Source organism: Oncorhynchus gorbuscha, unplaced genomic scaffold (genome assembly GCF_021184085.1).
Source record: "Oncorhynchus gorbuscha isolate QuinsamMale2020 ecotype Even-year unplaced genomic scaffold, OgorEven_v1.0 Un_scaffold_308, whole genome shotgun sequence".
NCBI lineage: Eukaryota > Metazoa > Chordata > Actinopteri > Salmoniformes > Salmonidae > Oncorhynchus > Oncorhynchus gorbuscha.
Window position 1 is genome coordinate 987,302 of NW_025745169.1, and position 9,458 is coordinate 996,759.

Consider the following 9,458-nt stretch of genomic DNA (forward strand, 5'->3'; position numbering starts at 1 on the left):
GTATTAGTGATCTCTGTTGTTGTGAGCCTTTATTATGAGCCGTGTTCTGGGTAGTTTATTACAGACCAGCGTTGGTTGACTGTATTAACATGGACCTTGATGAAGCTCAGCCTGGCTGCCTCCGACTGTTCACCTCACTCCCCTGCTGCCCCGTGGAGCAGAATCAGTACTGTGATTCTTGGGGCGGCAGGTAGCCTAGTGGTTAGAGTGTAGGGACGGCAGGTAGCCTAGTGGTTAGAGTGTAGGGACGGCAGGTAGCCTAGTGGTTAGAGTGTAGGGACGGCAGGTAGCCTAGTGGTTAGAGTGTAGGGATGGCAGGTAGCCTAGTGGTTAGAGTGTAGGGACGGCAGGTATCTTAGTGGTTAGAGTGTACGGACGGCAGGTATCTTAGTGGTTAGAGTGGAGGGACGGCAGGTAGCCTAGTGGTTAGAGTGTAGGGACGGCAGGTAGCCTAGTGGTTAGAGTGTAGGGATGGCAGGTAGCCTAGTGGTTAGAGTGTAGGGATGGCAGGTATCTTAGTGGTTAGAGTGTAGGGACGGCAGGTATCTTAGTGGTTAGAGTGTAGGGACGGCAGGTATCTTAGTGGTTAGAGTGTAGGGACGGCAGGTAGCCTAGTGGTTAGAGTGTAGGGACGGCAGGTATCTTAGTGGTTAGAGTGTAGGGACGGCAGGTATCCGTAACAGCGTTCTTCGTTTGTAGAAAGAGAGTCGGACCGAAATGCAGCGTGGTGGTTACTCATGACTTTAATGAAAAAAGTGACACATGGAATAACTATACAAATACAAAAACAACAAACGGAACGTGAAACCTAATTACAGCCTATCTGGTGAAACTACACAGAGACAGGAACAATCACCCACGAAATACACAGTGAAACCCAGCCTACCTAAATACGGTTCCCAATCAGAGACAACGAGAATCACCTGACTCTGATTGAGAACCGCCTCAGGCAGCCAAACCCATACAACACCCCTACTCAGCCGTAATCCCAAATACTACAAACCCCAATTCGAAAATACAATATATAAACCCATGTCACACCCTGGCCTGACCAAATATATAACGAAAACACAAAATACAATGACCAAGGCGTGACAGTAGCCTAGTGGTTAGAGTGAAGGGACGGCAGGTAGCCTAGTGGTTAGAGTGTAGGGACGGCAGGTAGCCTAGTGGTTAGAGTGTAGAGGCGGCAGGGTAGCCTAGTGGTTAGAGTGTAGGGACGGCAGGTAGCCTAGTGGTTAGAGTGGAGGGACGCAAGGTAGCCAGACACTGATGCCTCTAAACGATATTGAGGCATCACAGTACTACAGTATAGTAGAGGCATCACAGCATCACAGTACTACAGTATAGAGGCATCACAGTACTACAGTATAGAGGCATCACAGTACTACAGTATAGAGGCATCACAGTACTACAGTATAGAGGCATCACAGTACTACAGTATAGAGGCATCACAGTACTACAGTATAGAGACATCACAGTACTACAGTACTACAGTATAGAGTCATCACAGTACTACAGTATAGAGACATCACAGTACTACAGTATAGAGGCATCATAGCATCACAGTACTACAGTATATAGACATCACAGTACTACAGTATAGAGACATCACAGTACTACAGTATAGAGACATCAAGGCATTACAGTATAGAGGCATCACAGTACTACAGTATAGAGGCATCACAGTACTACAGTATAGAGGCATCACATTACTACAGTATAGAGGCATCACAGTACTACAGTATAGAGGCAGCACAGCATCACAGTACTACAGTACTACAGTATAGTAGAGGCATCACAGTACTACAGTATAGAGGCAGCACAGTACTACAGTATAGAGGCATCACAGTACTACAGTATAGTAGAGGCATCACAGTACTACAGTATAGAGGCAGCACAGTACTACAGTATAGAGGCATCACAGTACTACAGTATAGAGGCATCACAGTACTACAGTATAGAGGCATCACAGTACTACAGTATAGTAGAGGCATCACAGCATCACAGTACTATAGTATAGAGGCATCACAGCATCACAGTACTACAGTATAGTAGAGGCATCACAGTACTACAGTATAGTAGAGGCATCACAGTACTACAGTATAGTAGAGGCATCACAGCATCACAGTACTACAGTATAGTAGAGGCATCACAGCATCACAGTACTACAGTATAGTAGAGGCATCACAGCATCACAGTACTACAGTATAGTAGAGGCATCACAACATCACAGTACTACAGTATAGTAGAGGCATCACAGCATCACAGTACTACAGTATAGTAGAGGCATCACAACATCACAGTACTACAGTTTAGTAGAGGCATCACAGCACTACAGTTTAGTAGAGGCATCACAGCATCACAGTACTTCCTTCCTACACCTTAATAAAGCAAGGCCATCTCAGCACCCTGTGACCTGCCTGGCAGCATAGAGGCATCACAGTACTACAGACCTGAATGGCAGAATCCGTTGAGATTCTCACACCTCTACTGGTGTCTGTTGATGAGAGTAGCGACAGCCTGCCCCCCGAGCCCTTCCTAGCAGCGTCTGTTGAGACCCTTATAGAGTATCTGGCAGTGTGTGTGTGTGTGTTTTGTATGTGTGTGTGTTTGTGTGTGTGTGTGTGCGTGCGTGTGTGTGTGTACAGGAGTTAGCCTAGCGGTTAAGAGCGGTAACCCGAACGGTTGCTGGTTCAAAACCCTGAGACGACTAGGTGAATACATCGGTCGATGTGCCCTTGAGCAAGGCACTAATAACTCCTGTAAGTCGCTCTGGATAAGAGCGTCTGCCAAATGACTAATATGTGGGATTTTGTAACAGAGATCGGGCGAGGCGAGTTGGCGAGGCCGTGGAGAGTTCAGAGGACAGGGATTGGCTCATGGAGGTTTCATCTCCGAGGGTCAATCTGGCAGGTCATCGTAACAGCAGACAGCACACCACACTCAGGCGTCTTCTGAACCACACCTGACCCCTGACTGAGTCTACGGCATGCTCCAGGACTGGTGGCATGTGTCAGAATAATGATGAACAAAACATTAGGAACACCTTCCTAATATTGATTTGCACCCCCCCTTTGCCATCAGAACAGCCTCAAACCCTGGCATGGTTTAAATAGACTGTCAGTATGTGGTTTAAATAGACTGTCAGTATGTGGTTTAAATAGACTGTCAGTATGTGGTTTAAATAGACTGTCAGTATGTGGTTTAAATAGACTGTCAGTATGTGGTTTAAATAGACTGTCAGTATGTGGTTTAAATAGACTGTCAGTATGTGGTTTAAATAGACTGTCAGTATGTGGTTTAAATAGACTGTCAGTATGTGGTTTAAATAGACTGTCAGTATGTGGTTTAAATAGACTGTCAGTATGTGGTTTAAATAGACTGTCAGTATGTGGTTTAAATAGACTGTCAGTATGTGGTTTAAATAGACTGTCAGTACGTGGTTTAAATAGACTGTCAGTATGTGGTTTAAATAGACTGTCAGTATGTGGTTTAAATAGACTGTCAGTATGTGGTTTAAATAGACTGTCAGTATGTGGTTTAAATAGACTGTCAGTATGTGGTTTAAATAGACTGTCAGTATGTGGTTTAAATAGACTGTCAGTACGTGGTTTAAATAGACTGTCAGTACGTGGTTTAAATAGACTGTCAGTACGTGGTTTAAATAGACTGTCAGTATGTGGTTTAAATAGACTGTCAGTATGTGGTTTAAATAGACTGTCAGTACGTGGTTTAAATAGACTGTCAGTACGTGGTTTAAATAGACTGTCAGTATGTGGTTTAAATAGACTGTCAGTACGTGGTTTAAATAGACTGTCAGTACGTGGTTTAAATAGACTGTCAATACGTGGTTTAAATAGACTGTCAGTACGTGGTTTAAATAGACTGTCAGTATGTGGTTTAAATAGACTGTCAGTACGTGGTTTAAATAGACTGTCAGTACGTGGTTTAAATAGACTGTCAATACGCGGTTTAAATAGACTGTCAGTACGTGGTTTAAATAGACTGTCAGTATGTGGTTTAAATAGACTGTCAGTACGTGGTTTAAATAGACTGTCAGTACGTGGTTTAAATAGACTGTCAGTATGTGGTTTAAATAGACTGTCAGTACGTGGTTTAAATAGACTGTCAGTACGTGGTTTAAATAGACTGTCAATACGTTTAAATAGACTGTCAGTACGTGGTTTAAATAGACTGTCAGTACGTGGTTTAAATAGACTGTCAGTACGTGGTTTAAATAGACTGTCAGTATGTGGTTTAAATAGACTGTCAGTACGTGGTTTAAATAGACTGTCAGTACGTGGTTTAAATAGACTGTCAGTATGTGGTTTAAATAGACTGTCAGTATGTGGTTTAAATAGACTGTCAGTATGTGGTTTAAATAGACTGTCAGTATGTGGTTTAAATAGACTGTCAGTATGTGGTTTAAATAGACTGTCAGTATGTGGTTTAAATAGACTGTCAGTACGTGGTTTAAATAGACTGTCAGTACGTGGTTTAAATAGACTGTCAGTATGTGGTTTAAATAGACTGTCAGTATGTGGTTTAAATAGACTGTCAGTATGTGGTTTAAATAGACTGTCAGTATGTGGTTTAAATAGACTGTCAGTATGTGGTTTAAATAGACTGTCAGTATGTGGTTTAAATAGACTGTCAGTACGTGGTTTAAATAGACTGTCAGTATGTGGTTTAAATAGACTGTCAGTATGTGGTTTAAATAGACTGTCAGTACGTGGTTTAAATAGACTGTCAGTACGTGGTTTAAATAGACTGTCAGTACGTGGTTTAAATAGACTGTCAGTATGTGGTTTAAATAGACTGTCAATACGTGGTTTAAATAGACTGTCAGTATGTGGTTTAAATAGACTGTCAGTACGTGGTTTAAATAGACTGTCAGTATGTGGTTTAAATAGACTGTCAGTATGTGGTTTAAATAGACTGTCAGTATGTGGTTTAAATAGACTGTCAGTATGTGGTTTAAATAGACTGTCAGTACGTGGTTTAAATAGACTGTCAGTACGTGGTTTAAATAGACTGTCAGTACGTGGTTTAAATAGACTGTCAGTACGTGGTTTAAATAGACTGTCAGTATGTGGTTTAAATAGACTGTTAGTACGTGGTTTAAATAGACTGTCAGTATGTGGTTTAAATAGACTGTCAGTACGTGGTTTAAATAGACTGTCAGTATGTGGTTTAAATAGACTGTCAGTACGTGGTTTAAATAGACTGTCAGTATGTGGTTTAAATAGACTGTTAGTACGTGGTTTAAATAGACTGTCAGTATGTGGTTTAAATCGACTGTCAGTACGTGGCTGATAAACACTGGCATGGTTTAAATACAGTGTACACCCTGATCAACTGCTCTATATGGTGTAGATAATGAAAGGAATTCCCTGTAGCGTCTGGCTTCTAGAACTATTGCTGTTTTTCAGCCATATTCTGTTAGGTTGCATTAGCAACAAAAACCCTGCAAAAAACACAACAACTAAAGGACTAATCATCAAGTAGCTTTGAAGCCTGTGAAGCTGTCAACTTTCTAGCTCTGGTAGCACTTACTTTGGGTTTGTCCCAACTGGCACCCTATTCCCTACGTAGTGCACTACTTTTGACCTGGTCTGGTCTGCAGTAGTGCATCATATAGGGAATAGGGTGGTAGTTGGGACGTGAGCCTCTGTGTTCTGTTTCTACCGCCTTTGGTCATACTGAGGCGATGATTGAAACGTCTCTGCAACTTGGTGCTGTTTGAGTGTGTATGAGTGTGTGTGTGTGTTTGAGTGTGTGTGTGTGTTTGAGTGTGTATGTGTGTTTGAGTGTGTGTGTGTGTGTGTGTGTGTGTGTGTGTGTGTGTGTGTGTGTGTGTGTGTGTGTGTGTATGTGTGTGTGTGTGTGTGTGTGTGTGTGTGTGTGTGTGTGTGTGTGTGTGTGTGTGTGTGTGTGTGTGTGTGCAAAGCAGTGTGCCCTACTGTGCCTTGTTGTCCTCAACCACTCTGCCTTGTTGTCCTCAACCAGCTAGTCACCCACCCGAGGTGTATTTAACACACACACACACACACACACACACACACACACACACACACACACACACACACACACACACACACACACACACACACACACACACACACACACACACACACACACACACACACACACACACACACACACACACACACGCCCATTCGTCTCTTTCTCCACCATGTAATTTGAGCCCTGCGAGCTGAAACAGTGGGTTTGACCCCCCGGTGAACCTGTGAGGACGACACATTTGACAAACAGAAGCTTTTCATTTAAACCATTTTAATGTATTGTGTTTTTCACCACCGACAGACTGTAGCCCAGTGTACCAGAGATGCGTGGGTTGACTCATAACGGTGCCCGAGGGTTATGTCCGCAGGCGTGCGGGTTTAGGGTCGTGGAATATTGTGTGGAGGAAGGGCAGGTGGGTGGAGGGCGGGTTTAGGGTCGTGGAATATTGTGTGGAGGAAGGGTTGAATAAAGAGAAAACAATACATTTAAAAAAACTAGTGTCTTTAGGCTACGTTCAGAAACCATCACACAGCCTGACTCAGAGGAGGAGCTACGTTCTAGTGTCTTTAGACTAGAAACCATCACACAGCCTGACTCAGAGGAGCTACGTTCAGAAACCATCACACAGCCTGACTCAGAGGAGGAGCTAGAAACCATCACACAGCCTGACTCAGAGGAGGAGCTACGTTCAGAAACCATCACACAGCCTGACTCAGAGGAGGACTCAGAGGAGGAGCTACGTTCAGAAACCGTCACACAGCCTGACTCAGAGGAGGAGCTACGTTCAGAAACCATCACACAGCCTGACTCAGAGGAGGAGCTACGTTCAGAAACCATCACACAGCCTGACTCAGAGGAGGAGCTACGTTCAGAAACCGTCACACAGCCTGACTCAGAGGAGGAGCTACGTTCAGAAACCTCACACAGCCTGACTCAGACTCAGAGGAGGAGCTAGGTTCAGAAACCGTCACACAGCCTGACTCAGAGGAGGAGCTACGTTCAGAAACCGTCACACAGCCTGACTCAGAGGAGAATTGACTAATTGCTTTTGGGAACTTGGGCATAAAAAAGGTGAACTTCAATCCATGGAGGCAAAAGGACAAAGTCCAGAGTTGAATTCAAGGAGAGAAAAAGCAGAGAAATGTTGTAGTTGAACGTAAAGAGAAGTAATGACTAGCACTGTATTTCACTTGTATTTATTTCACCTTTATTTAACAAGTCAGTTTAGAACAAATTCTTATTTTACAATGACGGCCAAACCCTAACCAGGACGACGCTGGGCCAATTGTGCACCGCCCTGTGGGACTCCCAATCACAGCCGGTTGTAACACGGCCTGGAATCGAACCGGGGTCTGTAGTGACGCCTCTTGCACGAAAATGCAGTGCCTTAGACTGCTGCGCCAATCGGGATACACCTAAATGTGTGTGGTGCGGGTGTGGTGTGTGTGCGTGTGTAGTGTGTGCGTGGTGTGTGTGTGTAATGTATGTGTAGTGTGTGTGTGTAGTGTGTGTGTGTGTGGTGTGTGTGTAGTGTAGTGTAGTGTATGTGGGTGTGCTGTGTGTGCTGTGTATGTTTGTGTAGTGTGTGTGTGTGTGTGTGTGTGTGTGTGTAGTGTAGTGTAGTGTAGTTTAGTGTAGTGTAGTGTAGTATATGTGTGTGTAGGGTGTGTGAGTGTAGTGTAGTGTAGTGTGTGTGTGTGTGTGTGTGTTTGTGTAGTGTGTGTGTGTGAGGTCTCTGGAAGGTCAGTACTGTGTCATGGCCAGAGCTCGCTGCCCAACACGCTACACACTGCCAAGCTCTCAAGATGAAGCCTTGGCAAAGCCCTCTGCCCTCTCCCCCTCTCTTCCTCCTCTGCCTCCCTCCCAGTCCCTTCATCTCTCTATCACTCTCTCTCTCCATCCCCCTCTCCCCCTCTTCCTCCTCTCCTTCTGCCTCCCTCCCAGTCCCTTCATCTCTCTATTGCTCTCTCTCTCCATCCCCCTCTCCCCCTCTCTTCCTCCTCTGCCTCCCTCTCTCTCCCTTCATCACTCTATTGCTCTCTCTCTCCATCCCCCTCTCCCCCTCTTCCTCCTCTCCCTCTGCCTCCCTCCCACTCCCTTCTCTCTCCCTTCATCTCTCTATCACTCTCTCTCTTTTCTTCACCCTCTCCCCCTCTCTTCCTCCACTGCCTCCCCCAGTTCCTTCATCTCTCTATCACTCTCTCTCTCTCCATCCCCCTCTCCCCCTCTCTTCCACCTCTGCCTCCCTCCCACTCCCTTCTCTCTCCCTCTGTCTCTCTATTGCTCTCTCTCCACCCCCCCCCTTCTCTCCCCCTCCCCCACATGTTAGCCTGCCCCAGTGCAGACACAAGAGGGACTGGGTGGTTGGGATGAGACATACATTAAACTCTGTAATTCTCATCCCTCTTCTCATCCCCAGAGACTAACCCTAGGTCAGCAGAAGGTCAAGCCCTGCCCGAAGTTAGAGGTCAGGGGTTAAAGGTCATGTCCTGTTGACCCTGCGTGTGAGATAAGCGGGCGAGGCTGGGAGCAGTGAGCCCCTTGTGGACGGACCTGGCTGTGGACCACGGTTGTTATTGGCAGCTTGTCAGGCTGAGCAGAGCTGGACAGCAGGAGGTAGCTATGGTGTGCTGTGTTATCCAAGCTGTGTGTGTGTGTGTGCGTGCGTGCGTGCGTGCGTGTGCGTGTGTGTGTGAGCGATACGTCCAGGCGGACTGGTTCATGACTTGTTCCTGTGAACCTCACTCACATCTCATGCAACACTGAATGTGAAGAGCTTCATAGTCTGGGAAATGTATCCAATTGATATTGATGTTTATCATTATCCAGGATATTAGAACCAAGTGGACAGAATGGGTTATTTTTGACAGAATGGGTTATTTTTGACAGAATGGGTTATTTTTGACAGAATGGGTTACTTTTGACAGAATGGGTTATTTTTTGACAGAATGGGTTATTTTTGACAGAATGGGTTACTTTTGACAGAATGGGTTATTTTTGACAGAATGGGTTATTTTTGACAGAATGGGTTATTTTTGACAGAATGGGTTATTTTAATTTTTATTTAAGTTATTTTTGTTTGTTATTTTCATTCAATGATCCTCAGATTTTATTGAACACCATTTTATTATTTAATAAAAAATGCATCTGCATCTGGGTTGAGTAAATCACATTTAATTTCAAGAGTTGTTCACGACATTACAGAGAGACTACATTTACATTTAAGTCATTTAGCAGACGCTCTTATCCAGAGCGACTTACAGATTGGTGCATTCACCTTATGACATCCAGAGACTACTCTCTTCAAAGTCAAGAAGGGACTAAATGTATTGATAAGGCAGAAATAAATGTATTGATAGGACAGAGCAGAATGTATTGATAAGACAGAGCAGAATGTATTGATAATACAGAGCAGAATGTATTGATAA

General features: G+C 44.4%; 1 long non-coding RNA gene across 2 annotated transcripts in view; it reads left to right on the forward strand.

The window, feature by feature from the left end:
* LOC124017687 overlaps positions 1 to 8,647 on the forward strand; it is a 78,883-nt gene extending 70,236 nt beyond the window's left edge. For both annotated transcript variants that reach the window (XR_006835521.1, XR_006835522.1), the window contains one exon: positions 8,450 to 8,647. This is a non-coding gene — a long non-coding RNA (uncharacterized LOC124017687). The remainder of the gene's footprint in view (positions 1 to 8,449) is intronic.
* The last annotated feature ends 811 nt before the right edge of the window (positions 8,648 to 9,458 follow it).